The following is a 17,492-nucleotide window of genomic DNA, read 5'->3' as shown; positions in this document are numbered from 1 at the left end:
CTTTACGTTTCCGTCCCGTCAACGCGACGGGAGCATGCCCCGCGGTAAACCAGCTATTCAGAAAACAAATTTTTAAGGCTAAATTTAGCGAAAAGTGAGCACAAGCCGTTTTCTTTACTTTTCAGATTAAACACGCTCAATTCTAGGCTAAACTGATGACTAGGCAGACGACCCTGTACTCTGACGGAGAGCTCCAGTGCGAACGCTACTGCGTTTACGTCTCCGTCGCGGTTTCTTGACGTGACGGTGCCGTGACGAAGAAGGTGCCGCCTGTGTGAATGAGGGTCTAGACTGCAAGAATTCGACGTCGCAATAGCATGTAAAAGCCTGGGCGCAGACACAGTGATGCCGACTGTATCTCCCGCGCATTCGTGGATACTGCTTTAGACTATAACCGACGATGATGACAACGCCTTCTTGGGAGCGGTCAGCATTGAAGACATGGTGACGCGCCAGCGGAGCGACCCTGATCTCCGACAGGTGATTGACTTCTTAGACGGCCCATCAACTGCAGTCCCTAGAGCCTCCAAACGTGTCGTACAGGCGCTGACTCTCCGAGGCAATGTTCTGTGTATATAATAATGGCCGCGGATCTGCTCCTTTCGTTGCAAATGTTGCCAAAAGATGATAGTCGACTGGCGCCCCTGCCAAGTAAAGGCCTCCCTTTTCTATCCCGCTCACCTCTCATGCCATTCCTCTCCCGTCTTCTTTCTCCCAAGGTAACGCGCTAGAGGTTCGCTCAAGCCAATTTAAATTTACCGGGTTCTACTTCTCCAAGTCGGGTGTCTCGATGCTAGCGCTGCTGTGCCGCGGAGACGCGCGTGAATTGAGGCATACTTCTACGATGTTTATAGAACCACGATGCCCTACTGCACGAGCGTTCCAAGCGGAATGTGGATCCCATCTAGTGGAACCTTTCGTTGCTATTGCCGTTTGATTTCTTAAATGCCGCCATGAGGTAGCGCTCGCCACAGCTGGTGACGGTTTTCTGCCGTTGATGTAGTATTTCATTTGCTATTGCCAATCATCCGAAATTTTTTAAATAAAGGACCATTGCAAATATCCCTTGCGTATTGATGTTCTGCCTTAAATTTGCGTAATGTCTTGTTTTCGTTCAACAATGTTGGCAAGCATGAACACTGACACCGGACATAGACGTTTAGATTCGGCCTTCAGTATATAAGACTATTGCGCAAATTTTATTTCACTTTGACCGGCTGGCTGAATCGAGTCACAGACAGACTGACACGCAGACAGACAGACAGACAGACCAAAATTTCTGCGTTTTAGCAGCCCAAGAAAAGAACTTTCAGTCTAGCGGTCGCTCATGGCTCCTGGTCGCGCCTGGCAATCTACGCCAGGAAGGAAGGAAGTAAACTTTATTTTCCTGAGTACCCTTCGTCCAGGGCGCCGTCTTGGGAAGCCGTGGCCATGGCTTCCTCCGCTCTGGACGTCAGCAGGAGCTGTGTCGCAGCGCTGAGGTCAGCCAGACTTGCCTCCCAGGATGCTAGAGTTGGATTCGGGATGGGGGTCAACTTTGGATGTCGATCACAGGCCCATATTGTGTGGAATATGTTTGGGTAACCTCCGCAGAACGAGCAAGTAGGGGTGCCGGGTAAGTTTCGAAAACGATGTGTGAGATGTTCAGTGGGTAATGTGTTTGTCTGAATCTGTCGGAGGAGGACGGACTGCCGCCTTGTGAGTGTACGATGTGCTCGAAAAGACTCGAGGTATTCGCGCGGGCTAAAAGACGGCTGTGCATCACTTAAGGATGGCTGTGTACCGCCTAAGGTTGACGAGAACTGGTCAGGTGCCCGGTAAATAGTTGCTCGGGCGAGCGTATGTGCCCGCTCATTTCCTGCCAAACCTTCGTGCCCAGGAGTCCAAATAATGTGGAACGTGTACGGTTTGTAGTCGAGCGCGTCTTTGATGAGGCGGGCTGTGAGGTGGTGTAGATCATTTCTGACCAATTGTCTGCAGGCGGCTTGCGAATCGGTGACGATGATAATGGGTGTTTGCGGACGAACTATATGGGTGGTAGCGGCGTATATGGCTCGTGCAATAGATCGAGTTTCTAGGTCGTCTATATCATGTACATTTGGTTCAAGCGTGACTAGTTCGTAGTTGAGGAGTCCGACGACAGCCGTGAAGCCTCCCTCATCTTCCCCAGGATGTGTGTCAACGTAGTAAACGTGCTTGACGGGGCCGAGGCGCTGCAGTGTTTTCGAGGGGACGTTGGTCCTGATTTGGCGCCGTTCAGCATGCCGGTCGGGGTCCATGTTCTTTGGCAGGGGAGCGATGGTGACGCGTGCTCGGTGTTCAAGAGAGAGGCATCTTTTTTCCTGCGACGCGGATGGTGGTGGGTCCGCAGAGTAGCCAAGATCCTGCAGCATGTCCCTGCCTTGGTCGGTGCTATGGAGTCGGTGGAACTGTCCTAGGCGCTGCGCACTTAAGAGCTCCTCCAGTGTGTTGGTAACTCTGGTGGCCTGGAGCGCTTGCGTCGATGTATATTGCGGCACTCCTAGTGCTTGTTTTAAGGCCTTCATTCGAACTACATTTATGCGTTCGAGTTCCGTCTTCGTGGGATTTTGATATGGGAGGTAATACAATATACGGGAGTCGATGAGCGCTGCGCTGAGTCGCACAAGGTCGGCCTCTCGCATTCCCCTGTGCCGACTGGCTATGCGGCGTAGGATATGTATCACCTGTGTCCCTTGATCTAGCAACTTCCGTATGGTCATAGTTGATTTGGCATTACGAAGACGAAGTGCTTCTCAGCGGATCGCTGCTCTGTCGGTCTTCTAGTTTTTGCGTTTTTTTTTACGTTTATCTCGCCGGGACACCGCCCCCTGGTAGCGGATATGATGGAAGTGGAGCATGCGGACACTCCGCCAGGTAACCCGCCGTCGGACAGTGCCACGCCAAGGAAACGAATCTGCCTCCTGAGTGAGGCGGGCTCCGAGGACACCGAGCTGTATTCTGTGCCCAGCGATGACAGCACTGACGACGACTTCGAGTTGGTCCTCGGGAAGAAGGCTAAAAGAAGGCTGCGGGCAGCGGCTTCGCGGTCGACTGGAACATCCTCAACGTCGAGAGCATCGACTGTTACTACCCCGGCAAGGCTCCCTGTTCATACCGTCTTGTTCGTGCCGGAGTCCCCGAACGACAACCTCGGGATGCTCAACCGGCAAGCGATTTCTGTCTCCTTGGAAGCGATTCTGCCGGGGAAAATTAAGAAGGTCAGGATCAACACACGAAAGAATATTTTGGCCATAGACGTTGAGCATTCAGCTGCAGTTGAAACGTTGCATCAACTAACCACGTTGGGGGAAATGAAAGTTCATGCCTACATATCTCCAGGCCAGGGCGCTTCCGTGGGCGTCGTCTATGATGTCGACGTCTCCATTCGAGATGCCTACTTACCCATTCTCATAAATCCGGCGACGGAAGGCGCGACCATCAAGCATGTCACTCCTCTGGGTAAATCACGCTGCGTTAAGCTTGTGTTTCAAGGTGACTGCATCCCGGCTCACGTGAAGGTTGGCCACTTTCGGCACGCAGTTCGACCTTTCGTGCCGAAACCATTACAGTGCCACAAATGCCTGAAGATCGGCCATGTCAGCAGCGTTTGTGGACGCGCCACTGTATGCTCGAAATGTTCCGGATCCCACGATGCCAAAGCTTGCACCGTAGGTGTTCTTAAATGTGCCAACTGCCAAGGCGCACACGATGCCTCTTCAAAGACCTGCCCTCGCCTAAAAGAGGAACAGACGATTCTGAAGCAGATGTTAAAGACCACTCGTCACATAAAGACGCATCTGCAAAAGTGCGAAGACGCCGACGATCGCGACGGCGTAGGTCATCGAGCGCTTTCGTGACAAAGGCTGTCCACGACATCTCACGGGAGGATCCCCCAGCGTCGCAGGCACTGCCTCCGCCCCCGCCCCAGTCGCTACCTCCACCTGCAACGCCACCACCAGCGGAACCAACAATCTGCTTGGCTACAGCTTCAACGGAGGAAGCCAACAAAACTGGGAAGTCGTCCCCATCGGCGGAGGATTGGCCCAGGCTGCCGTCTCTGTCACCTACGGAGCCCCGACGGGAGGTGCTAAGTCTCACCAGTCTTCGAATGCCTCTTCAAAGAAAGAAGATCTGCAAATCATCGCAGTGCTCAGGGCGCTCATCAACGCCACTCGCAAGCTTCTTTATACTCTAAAGACGCCAACCGCCTCGTGCGCTATGGAAGTCCTGGACGCCCTGGATTCACTACTTGCTAGCCTCGAGTGAAAACATGGCCAAGGTGTCTTCATCAGTACGTCAGGAAATACGTGGAGCTTCCATTTTGCAGTGGAATGCCAGAAGCTTAAAACCTCGACTCTCTGATTTTCGCCAATTTGTGCGTACGAATCTCTTCCCGATTATTGTGATATGTGAACCAAACCTACCCACTCCCATTAGACTATCCGGCTATCAAAGCATCGAATCTTCAACCTGTGGGTACCGCAGCAAAGTAGTGGTATTCATCCGCCGAGATCTCATCTATACAGTGCATTCATTACGGCCGCATGACACCAACCAATATGTGTGCCTCACTGTAAAGAACCACAAGCTCTCCTTCACCCTTCTCGGTGCGTACATTTCTCCATCAGCTAATATTGACGTCCAGAGATTGAAGTATGTCTTCAGAACAGCACCCGGCCCTTGGATCATCACCGGAGATTTCAATGCCCACCACCCACTCTGGGGAAGCTCCAAGATGAACCACAGGGGCCGAAGACTCGCATCGTTAGCATCTCAATATGGACTGTGCTTGCTAAATGATGACAGCCCTACGTTTCTCCGTGGCACATCATACGGGAGCTCTCTAGACCTTTCCTTGGCTTCAACTCGTTTGGCTGGCCGTCTACGCTGGTGCACTGATATTGAAACTCACGGCAGCGACCATATTCCCACATACATCAAGATTATGGGATTCCATCAGTCTTTCTCGCCCACTGTAACCGCTTTTATTGACTGGCCTAAATTCCAATCCACGATGGAGGACGCCTGCCGGGATGGGCTTTCAACAAGCCTCGAGGTTGCTATCAGTAATGCAACCCAATCATCCAGGAGATATACCTCGTTATCTGCAATAGTCATGGATTTTGATATCGAACACGAACGCCTGCGAGCAATTCGACGGCGCGCCGAGCAACGGTACAGGCGTACAAAATCCGTGCACGACTTAAGGGCTGCCAGAAGCACACAGAAGCAAATACAGCGACGCATTGCGCAGGTCCAGGCACACAGGTGGAAATCATTTTGTGAGTCTCTCGACCCTCGAAAGCCTCTGTCCTCTATATGGAGAACAGTGCGTGGACTGGCAATGCCTGTGCAGCAGCGATGCCCGTTCAAGGCATTGGCACTCCATGAAAACCGTAGGGAGTTGGAAGTTGCGGAGGACTTCTGCGTGAGGGTTGCTGCAACAGCCGATAACGTTGGATCTGCGAGGAACAGCCAAGCTCCTCGTTCCCGTGAAGAACGTATGGATGTTCTCTTTTCAATGGAAGAATTAGAGGCAGCCCTGGCATCCTGCAGGCGTCGTTCTTCACCGGGTCATGATGGAATAACGTACTCCACCTTATGCCACCTAGGCCCTGGAGCTCGACAAGCGCTTCTGGACCTATTTAACCAGACATGGACAGATGGTGTCGTACCCCCACAGTGGAAAACAAGCCGTCTCGTTCCATTGCTAAAGCCTGGCAAAACTCCCCTTGATCTGGCATCATACCGTCCTATTGCCCTGGCAAGCTGCCTTGGCAAAATCATGGAAAGAATGATCCTCACGCGGCTACAGTGGTTCCTCGAATACCACAACGCATATCCGGAGGCTATGGCCGGTTTTCGACGAGGGCGTTCTTCTATTGACTGTGTGGTAGATTTAGTCACGTTTGTACAGCAAGAAAAAAGCCGCAAATGGCTCTCAGCAGCCCTTTTTCTCGACGTCAAGGGGGCCTATGATAACGTGCTTCACGAGTCAGTACTAGACGCCCTTCAGCACTTTGGACTCGGTGGCAGAATTTACAAATGGATACACAGCTTCTTGTCCGAAAGATCATTTTTTGTAATGAAAGAAGACGGCCCAACATGGCAGCACATCATCAAACGTGGTGTTCCTCAAGGTGGGGTGCTAAGCCCAACACTCTTCAACCTAGCGATAATCGGGCTTGTCCACGCTCTACCGAAGACTGTCCGTATATCCATTTACGCCGATGACATCTGCCTCTGGGCTTCGGCTGTTAATCGACCTCAGCTGCGAGCATGGCTTCAAAAAGCGGCCAATGTGACGAGGGCATACCTCCGAAAGCAAGGACTCAGTATTTCTAGTGAAAAGTGCGCGGTCGTTGCGTTTACCCGCAAAACCATGTCCCGATATCCCATAACCATCAATGGAAAGTCGATACCTCACTACAGAAATCACAAATTTCTTGGCGTGATCATCGACAGGGACCTGCCATGGAGCGCACATGTGTCTTTCTTAAAGAAGAAACTCACCGTCATCGCCCACATTTTAAATTTCTCGCTGGAAAGACGTGGGGCACATCGGTCAGAGGAATGCTGCAACTGTACCAGGCACTCTTGGGAGTTTTGCGCTACAGCTTGCCAGCGATATCCGGTGACTTCAACCTTGTTCAAGTTATAGATGAACACACTCGAGGGTCTAACATCTTAGATCTTGTATTAACCACTGCACCGGAAAGCATAGGATCCGTATGATACATTGATGGGTTCAGCGATCATAAGCTCCTTCAGTTTACATTTAACACTCCTTTAAAATTTCCAGGTGCCATCATTAAAAAAATACGCGATTATAACAAAGGTAATTACAGGGAAATGAACGCAGAATTGGAGGAATTCTTCAATGAATCCTTTCTACCCTCATTCAGTTCCCGGTCTGTGGATGACAGCTGGGTGCTCTTCAAGAACAAGATAGCCGAACTGGTCGATAAACACGTGCCTTCAATAACAATAAAAAATGATCAATCTAATCCGTGGTTCAACAGACAACTCAGAAACATGCGAAACAAAAAGAAACGATTGTATAAGAGTGCTAAATCTACTTCCAGTGCGTCGTCATGGGCCAACTATAAGGAATTTCTGAGAACTTTTAACTCTGCAGTACACAGTGCCAAACAAAAATACTTTTCTGAGGATTTACCTTCGCTGTTAAAAAATAACCCCAGAAAGTTTTGGAAGACAATTTCAAACAATCGTTCTAATAATGACATTGCAATACATGGTGACAACGGTGTTCCCCTCCAGGAACATGCGTGTACGCATGCATTCAACCATTTCTTCTCGTCGGTATTCACCCAGGAAGATCATTCCACCATACCCATGGTTCCCGAATACGATTACAGGTATATGCAGCCAATTAATATTACTCCTGAAGGCATCGCTTCACTAATTGGCAGTCTTAAAGTTTCCACTTCATCTGGTGTCGATAACATCAATTCAAAAATATTAAAGAACACTGTGCACATCTCTAGTCAAATTCTGTTCCATATTTTCAGTAAACCATTGACATCAGGTCTGTTACCTGCCGACTGGAAAATCGCCAAGGTTGTTCCCATTTTCAAATCCAATAACAAACATGCACCCGAAAATTATCGCCCGATTTCTTTGACGTGCATATGCTGTAAACTACTGGAGCACATTATTGCATCTAACGTGTATAAACACCTCGAATCCAACAACTTTTTTTTCGTACATCAGCATGGTTTCAGAAAAGGCCTGTCATGTGATACACAAATGCTGGAATTTACAACCGACCTACACTCTAACATGAATGCTAACCAACAAACAGACTGCATTTTCCTTGATTTTTCAAAAGCGTTCGACCGTGTTGCTCATTCCCGCCTCATTACAAAACTATCAGCCCTTTGCCTGGATTCTTTAACTTTATCATGTATTCGGAACTTTCTGTCTATGCGCCAACAATTTACCGTGGTCAACAACTTTTCTTCACACCTCGCTGATGTTACTTCTGGAGTTCCCCAGGGGAGCGTCCTGGGCCCGTTACTGTTCCTGATCTACATAAATGACTTGCCCCTCAACATCTCATCACGGATACGACTTTTTGCTGACGATTGTATTATATATCGTACGATTACTAGCGTTAACGACCACCTTTCCTTACAAAATGACTTAAACATAATCTACAAGTGGTGTAATACATGGCAAATGTCACTTAATTTGAGTAAATGCAAAGTAATGTCTTTTAGTCGGAAACACGATAATTCAGATTTTCTTTATTCCATCAACCACAGTGCAGTTTCGCAAGCCGCTTCCTATAAATATCTTGGTGTTCATCTAACACCTAATCTCTCTTGGAGTACCCACATTTCCGCCATCTGCGCAAAGGCTTCTAAATCGCTCGGTTATCTGCGACGAAATTTACGATGCGCACCAGCCCTTGTCCGCAAACATGCGTATCTAACCTTTATGCGTTCACAGCTGGAATACGCGTCGGCGATCTGGTCCCCTCACCAAAACTACCTAATCGTCCAGCTGGAATCTATTCAAAACAGAGCCGCCAGATTTATTACACGCAAGTACGACCGTCATCTTAGCGTTACCCAAATCAAACAAGAGTTATCACTTCAGCCGCTAGATACCCGTCGCACTATCGCGCTATTATGCCTTTTTCATAAATACATAGTTCGCGTCACACCCAACCCACTTCCTCTTAACGCCCCAGTACGTACGTCACGCCGCCTTCATAATAGTCATAGTTTCACGCGAATTTTCGGCAAGACGCTTGATTTCAATTCATCTGCATTGCCTCGAGCAATCATGCACTGGAATGATCTTCCTGACCAAATTGCATCCATACTTAGTCAAGATGGCTTTAGCGATAATCTGCACCGACATTTTTCTAGTAATTGTGTAATGATGAATTGCTAGAATAATATTGTTACTGTTTATGGGTGTTTCTCCCTTGTATTTGTGTTTTTGTGATGTTTTTTATTCCACAAAAACCCTGTGCGTTTGTGATCATTGTCTGTTAGAAACGTGTATGACGTGTTTCATTTACGTCTGTAAGCCGATTACCCAAACTCTATATTGTGTACTTGTCTTTTCTTCTTTTTCCCCACTATTTTTTTTTTGTGTTCTTTCAAAAATGTAACTCCCCTTACTCAATGCTCTTCAATAGGCCTTAAGGTATAATAAATAAATAAATAAATAAACATGCTCCACTAACCTTCGGGCGATCCAGAGCATCCAAGCGCAGGCTCTCCGCACGTGTCTTGGTTTGCCTCGATGTGCTTCAACAGTGGGCACATTATACATTGCCCAAGACTATCCTACAGCAACTTATGTGATCACTGAGACGCTACGCCTACACATCAGGCTCCTCACGAGGCTACCATGTCACCACCTTGCGCAGCTTCCTCAGAGTCGACCACGCTCTTCCTTTGCAGCCATTGTCGCAGCGCACAGGGCTGAGGTACCGTCAGACTACACGTCTGCGGTCACACCGTCCTCCCCATTGTGGTGCCTGGCAACACCGCACATTCGTCTGCATGTTCCGGGCATTCGAAAAAAGGCCGACTTACCACCACTGGCTCTCAGACAGTTTTCTATGCAGTTACTGTACGAACAACACAATGACCGGAAGCATGTATACACAGACGGTTCTGTGACGTCCTCGAGCTCGGCAGGTGCGGTGGTTATACCATCAGAATCAACCAAGATTCGATTCCGTGTCGCCCATGTGACGAGCTCGACGGCTACTGAACTTGCAGCCATTCGTGAAGCTCTTCAATACATCATGGAAGCTTCTCCCCAAAAATGGTCCATTTTTACCGACTCCAAAGGCGCCCTGCAAAGCTTCCGAGCAGCCCTGCGCTACGGTCCTTCGCACCAAATAGTGAGAGAACATCGGGAATTATTTCACCAGGCTGTCATAAAGGGCCATAATATTGTATTTCAGTGGCTGCCAAGTCACTGTGCAATCACCGGCAATGTCTAAGCTGATGCAGCTGCCCGCACAGGCCATGACAGTTGAAGGACCATCTTGCTTCCGCTTGCAAGGACTGATGCCGCTAGGCTGCTTCGTCAGTTCACGCGGAGGACCTCCATTACTCAATGGAATAGACCGGACTTTGTGCACCCGCGCCTCCACAACCAGGACCCTCTACTCCAGCGTCGTCTTCCGTGTGGGCTGACTCGATCACAGTCTACTTTACTTTGTAGGCTGTGGTTGGGAGTGGCCTTCACGAAGGCCTACTCCTTCCTCATCGGGATGGCCAGTAGTGCCCACTGCGACGCCTGCGAGGTTGAAGAGACAATCGACCATGTGCTTTGTTGTTGCCCCGAGTATTCATCGGAAAGACGCGTTTTGGCAGCCGAGCTCAGAAGATTAGACAATCAACAGTTCAAGCTAGAGACTATTCTAGGACAAAGACCCCTACAATCGACTTCGCAGAAGGCAACAAAAGCCCTTCTGCGTTTTATGAAGGACACAGGCTTAGCTGAGAGACTCTAGTGCCCACGAAGGGACTAAAGTGTGTGCGCGACCCCGCTCCTATCCCCCCTTTTTCGCCTGCCATCTCTTTTATCCCATGAACACCCTTGGATAACCTCTCGGCCTTTCCTTTCGCTTTTCTCCTCCTCCTCTCTCTGCATTGTGAGACCGAGAACCCTGATGTGAGAGCGTTGGGGAATTGGTCTACCTTCTATGGTGATGTGCAGTTGTTCTTGTTTCTGATGCGCCGTGTGCTTCGTGACCACCAAGAAGGAGGTCGTCGAAGCTTGCCACGATGATCTCGCTTCCGGACACCTCGTCTATAACGCGCGCGCGCGCTCGCTCCCCTCATTCTCCTCCCGCAACGCCGCGATCGAACTGAAAACTAATGGGAACGTGAGTCGACCCCATGGCTGCTTCGCATACTACTCAAGGTTCCCCTACGGGAAGATGGTAAATTTTTATCGAGCGTGTAGTTCAACGACACGGAGAGCCAGATTGCATAATCACCGACCGTGGTTCTGTATTCACAGCTCAGCTAATACAGGACATACTAACAATGGACTGGCGGAGCGCCTCAACAAAACGTTTACAGACAGGATGGCGATGTACGTAGATGTAGAGCACCGGACATGGGACGAAGCGTTTGCGTTCGTGACCATCCCGTACAATACAGCTATCTAAGAGACAACGGGATTTCCTCCGTTCCTACTAGTGCACGGACGGTAAGTGACCACAATGCTGGATGCCATGTTGCCACTAATTCTAGATAAGGCTACTGACGAGGGTGTCCGACTCGTCCCTCAACGTGGAGAGAAGCCTCGGCAGCTGGCCAGGATCATCATAAAACCCAACAGACCACAGGCGCTGCTCGTTTTACCCTTCGTCGACGTGATGCGCACTTCAAACCGGAGGACAAGGTTTTGGTCTGGACACCGGTGTGACGGTCGTGTGTGTGCCCGGACTACTCCGAGCCATATGGAAGAACTTTGGCCGCAAGAAGTTTTCCCGTGGGAATGCGCGGCCGCTTCGCTAAGGACACATGGTTCCTTTTTGCCTCGGGACGAGCCAGGCTTCCCTCCGCTCGACGCGTCCTTGGCGGGTGGGCAGACAGCCGCGTCGTCCACCGCCGCTTGAAGCCGGCCCTTCTCCCCTTTTTCCCCGCCGCTGCTGGGACGTAGGAGGAAGAGGAGATAAAGAGGAGCGAACGGAGAAGATCGAGGTTAGACTTGGGGCGCTCGTCTTGCCATTCGGACGCAGCCGTAGGAGCAATCCGAAAGCGCGTCCCTCCCAGGAGCCCACTCGCGGCCAGCGTTTCCTGCCCCGGTCTACACCTCGAGCCCGCCGAGCTACCGGTCCTGCCCAGCCTCCCCTTCCTGACCGCGGCCTACAGCTCGAGCTCGCCGAACTACCGGTCCGGTACTGCCTCTCGTTCCTGCCCTCGGGTTCACCGCGCAGACCTTTCGAGCCACCGGTCCCGCACTGCCTCCATCTCCTGGCCCCGAGACCCAGTTGGCCCGTCGGCGTCCCGTCGACGATTGACCCCCCTGCAATCCGAACGATTCCGCCCTACCTGGTGAGGAAGCCGGCCCCACTGAGGCACCCCATTAAACTAATTGTTAATGTTTTTCCCCCGCCTCAGTGTGTCTCATTTCCTCCTAGCTCTGCGTGGACCCACCTTAAGATGACTTTGTGACTAACCCATACGCCGAGCGTCACACCGGAGTGCTGCCGCGGACTGAGCGAAAAACGGCTTATGCGTATTTCAGGCCGTACACGGTACAACGTCGTATTGGCGACCTTAATTACGAGGTACTTCCGGACAAAATTTATCGATCGTCTTGTCGAACTCTACGCCCGGATGTAGTGCATGCTTTGCGTCTAAAGCCTTATTTTCAACACTGGGATGCGTAAATTGCTACCCAGATGCAGTGCACGGAATCTTTTCGATGTTCCGCCGCATCGGGACGATGCGTCTTCGATGAAGGGAGTAACGTTGCAAGTATGTACTTCCCGTGGCCGGAATTGAACCTGGGACCCTCCCGTTATGAAGCCGGCTTCTATCCGATTGCTCCATTTCAACATGGTCGAAGCGAACGCCAAACAGCAGGTACCGATTCGCGCCGTACACCCCAAACCAAAACCTTAGCCTCACGGAATGCACACCCGAGAGTGGCTGTGCGCATACTAGAAAAGTTCTCCGTACCTCCAGAGTAGCACAAACTCGCAGTGCGGGATCGGCCAACCAAACAATCCATAAGGAGAAAGCTTCGCTTCAACCAAAGTCATCGTTAGGTAGAGTGGTGCATAGTTTTTAACAGCGAAGCTGTTTAGCAAATCGTTATTTTCGTGTACGCAGTTAAAAATAGCAAGTAAATGCCGACTGCTCTTGAGCAAAAACATGTGAACGCGTGCCTCGCGGTGACAGTCCGGTAATTAAAAAAAAAACAAGAAAATTCTGAGAGCTCGTGCGTGCGTGCCTATCGGTGACCGCCCAGCGTCCTCGGTGCTCGTTTGTCGAGCCAAGCATACCCACTTAGAGAGATTGGCCAAGATTGGCAAAAAAACACACACAAAAAACTCCAGCGTTCCCAGTAGTCGTGGCAACACTCTCAGAACGAGAAAGGCTCCAGCAGCGTTCGCAGTCGCGGCAACAGCTGCTCAGAACGAGAAAGACACGTCATAGCGTACGCCCCTTCGAGGTGATGTCCAATGACTATAATTAAAAACTTATAGCAACGATGACAGAGTAAATGTCGCTCCGGGCAGCGATGAAGACACAAATCGGGTACAATCGTGGACTTAACCGTCGTGATGGTCGTGAAGGTTAAGTACAGCTTCGCTACCTTCAAGTCTTACGCGTTAGTGTGAGCTTCCTTCATTTTTTTTTCTTGTAGGCCAGTTATAATCACAGCGCCACAATGAAATACAAGTGAACATGAAAATGTAAACGATTTTTTATTAACGTTACTTAATATGGGAAGCATACCTTGAGTGAACACCACCACGCTTTCTGTCCCGTTTCTAAAAATGATTTCCCTTACTGCAAAGTTCGGAGCAGTCAGTTTCTGTTTTGTTTGGAGCTAAACTCTCGAGTAAATAAATATTTCTCTCTCTCTCAGAATTCTTCCACCCCGTGAAAAGGGAAGTCCAGCGACCGAAGCTGGCGCTCTGGTGGCATTGGAGATTAGCTATAATTGTAGGAATACTGGTGCGATCTCTACGTCACAGACTACGGACATACACGATTGGTGGGCAGAGACAATGACGGGGTATTATAGCGCGGCTACGCCAATCACGGCGTAGGCTCTAGCGCGCCGCAGAGGTGACCGCCGGACTGCGCGAGGCATCGCGCAATGTCTTTGGGGAGACGTACGCCATGCGTGGCGAGTAGTATATGCGACTTGGAAATGAGGCGGCGGCGGCACAGGGACTGTACCGTGTGGCTGTAACCACACTCCCTTCACTGAGCAACTCCAATGTGGGAAAGCCACCTTACAAAAACCAAACTTAAACAAATTAGTTCAAAGTCGGCTTCACTTCTAAACGTAAATAAGTTGCTAGGAAGACGTTTTTTAGGTTCAAGTTATCCTTTCTATGTAAACATGTAGAAGCCATCGACCTTTCTAAAGCGAAGCTTTTTACCTTTACTCCCCATGAGTTCTGTCGCGACCGTTTGTGTCAACAGAAAACTCCCCCAAACAAATAAAATAAGTCACTGGCCTAAAAGTGACTGGCCACAAGTTATTGGCCAGAAGTTACTGAATGTCAAGTGATAGCGTCACGCGACCTCTCGCGCCGCTGTGCGCTCCGCCCAGGGCACGTGTAGCGGCCGTGTTCGGGCCTTGCGAATGCGCTAGGAGTTATAAAAATTAAGGGAAGCTCACACCAACGCATGTCATCTCCCTTCTCATCCATCTCTGCCACCGATCTAGTCGCCTCCGTCGGTGGCGGCAGAGGCGGAGAGGAAGTAAGATAGCCTAACACCGGGTTTGAGCTTCCTATAATTTATTAAAAAAGAGTTTGCCCTCATGTGCTTTACCAGTACAACACAACGAACCACCGTTCATGAATCATGCATTGATTTAACCTTAGCAAAGAACATCTCTTTGAAATAATACAGGGTGTGGTTAAGTGCATTTAATTGTCTCTGGTTTCAGTCTTTGTGGAGCCATGTGCATGAATTCAAGTGACTTCGCATGGGTAATCATTGTGGGTGTCATTTACAGCGCCGCTTTCCAATCACCTTCCATGGTCTATTGGCACGCATTTTTTTTATTTCGGATGTATTCGTCTACACGCTGAAAATTGCTGGTCTGCGCTAGGTCTGTCGCCGGGGGCGATATGCTGGAACCTGGCCATAGACAGCTTCGCTGCGAAAAAAAATTGCGAAGTCATCATGTCCTCAGAAGTTGATGGCCAGCGAAGCTCGAAGTTTTCTCTCCACGGGCTAAACATTGCCGCAAACGCGCCGCGGTACCATTCGCTAGTGTGCCCTCAGCGTGTCACACTTCAGGGCGAGTTTGTAGTACATTCGCCAGTTACGCCTAAGATTAGGGTTTTAGGCCTCGGACTAACAGTTTTATTACATCCTCGAAAAATTATGACGTCCACCAGGCAGCTGTTCAGGCCTAGTACTTATATACCCAACGACGAAGAACTTTCACCGGGAGTGGGGCAAAACAGTCAGCCGGACACATCTGCTGTGGCGTAGCTGGACTTAAAAATACCTCTTCGCGTTGTTTTTTTTTTGTGTCCAAATAAATAAATAAATAAATAAATAAATAAATAAATAAATAAATAAATAAATAAATAAATAAATAACCTTGGGGACGCGCCCGTGTACGCGCCCGTGTACCAGCATAACACAGCGATCCAGCCGGGAGTCGTTACTTGCTGGCAGCGTGTTTCGGCCCGCCTAAATTTGAAAGGCTTCACATACTTGAATTACGGCGAAAAAATCTTTGGCGAGCGAAATGCGATCTTTTTATCGCTCTGGTCGCGAGCGATATGCAGGAGTTCACATACGTTTACGAAACACGATAGTTTTTTTAAAAGAATTATTGAATTATTATTCCCTGTGGCATCCCGGTAAATTTTTAGTGTGCCAGGGTGATTCTTCCCTACCCGAGTCAACTTTTATTTATCGCCATTAGCCGTCAGGCTTCCATACGGACGGGAAATTTTCTAAAAAATGACACTCTCGTGCTCAGTAAACTTTAGCGCATGACTGTACGCATTCTAGCCAGGGCGGTACTGTTAGTATAGGATAACAAAAAAACATCCAAATTTCAAAGAAGCTGGCCACCATGAGGTAAACTAGAAAGTAAATTACGAGAAAGGCTCGTGCACTAAAGTGAACGTGCATTCGGGAAGGCTGTGCTTGAAACGAGTCATAATTGATGACTGTAGAAATCTGAAGAAAAAGTAAAAATTCCATAATTCTCAAAGGAATGCAAGACAAAGTTGAGGAAAAAAACACAAAGCTAAAATTCGCATTCTTACATCAGTGACTTATAAAAGATTGTATGGAGCAGCCGGACATAAGGATTGTCAGGTGTCCAATTCCACTGCCTACAAATATATATTTTAGCTTCATTTTTTACTCTGCGCTTAAGGATGACCAATCTCACCGATAACACATCACCCTAGCTCTACCATACTGTTTCATACTGATATATAAAAGAGTGAAAACTGTCTCTGCAGTGAGGTGCCGCCACGGGGCACGCCATAACAGCTAACAGTGTTCCATTCTTATTTGGCTTGTCTGGATACATAACTTCTTGCCATTCCTTGCCAAAAAAGAAACCGCAGGAGCAGAATTTATTTGCTTGCTCACCTTGCATGAGGCTATAAAAAATCTCTGAAAATAAATATTATATTAGATATACTTTTATATTGATAAAATAACTTGATACAGTTTTATAACGACATTTTTTTTTTACTTTTGCAGCCAGAGGAAACTTTCGAGCTTGTTCATGATCCAAAACGCTTCTGAGCACCGCACGACGCCCTGCTCACTGTATTGCGGTTCGTTTAGTAACCAGCGTCAGAGTTCCCTGTAGTATGCATTCGTATGAAAATCTACGGGCTCAACTAGCAAAAACCCTGTGACGGGTTCGCGTCACGGGAATTATAGCATAGATTATTTCTTCAATTCCCCCGCCGTCACACAACTCTGTGCTTTATTGAAACGTAGGGCGCTCATACTGATTCGTTTATTGAATTTTTCCGGGACAACAAGAACAACAAGAAGAATTTAATAAATCGACTGTGCTAGATCAATGTCTTTCAGAAAATGCGGAGGTCGTAAATGTGTCCGGACGGGACGAGTGCGCGTGGGGCGCTCCATACGTGTCTCGTGGGACTACTTCGAATTCCACGAAAGTCTGTCCAGCGTTCCCAGCACTTTCAGCGAGGGACATGCACTGGCGAAGCTGTCGCATGACGTCTGGAGGAGTCCCATAAAATGCTACGGGGCGCCCGGAGATATTACTGTGGCGCACCGAAATTAACTTGTGGCCTACAGCGACGAGAAGAAATTGGTTTCACTGCCGATATCCCCCTCGATGTTTTGTTAGTCCTTTCGCCGCGTGAACGCATTATATTTACAAATGTTCATGGTACTTCCCTCAAGTGGGCCGTCTCGAATCTTTCATACTTTTTTAGTATCGTAGATTTTCTTCCTTAAAAGAGTGGGTAAAAACAGAAACCATAACAGCTAGCGGCTCAAAAAGAAACAAACATGATGCATTGCCATGACAGAACACGTCCGGCGGAGCAACATCGTCGCTTGTCCATCCGGACGCCTTCCCTCTCTTCGGGCGCGCGAGAACTCGTAGCATAACTTGGGGGAAACGCGGCTGGCTTTTTTGGAAGCGACGCTGCGCCGGGGGATGAAGGGGAAAGGAAGTGAGAGGTGGGGGAACGCACGGGACGAAAGAAGGGGTGCGAAGGGACGGGAGGGAGGAGGAGGGCAAGG

The 17,492-nt window shown here is 49.1% G+C and overlaps 1 protein-coding gene across 2 annotated transcripts in view; it reads right to left on the bottom strand.

Annotated features, from left to right (window-relative positions):
• Positions 1-17,492, bottom strand: part of LOC144153865 (prolyl 4-hydroxylase subunit alpha-2-like) — a 302,578-nt gene that overhangs the window by 68,985 nt on the left and 216,101 nt on the right. The gene's annotated exons all lie outside the window — the stretch shown is intronic.

This window comes from Haemaphysalis longicornis, unplaced genomic scaffold (genome assembly GCF_048455015.1).
Source record: "Haemaphysalis longicornis isolate Haplotype H1 unplaced genomic scaffold, Haemaphysalis longicornis Haplotype H1 scaffold_9, whole genome shotgun sequence".
In the NCBI taxonomy this organism is placed as follows: Eukaryota; Metazoa; Arthropoda; class Arachnida; order Ixodida; family Ixodidae; genus Haemaphysalis; species Haemaphysalis longicornis.
This window is presented reverse-complemented; position numbering and strand designations above follow the sequence as displayed.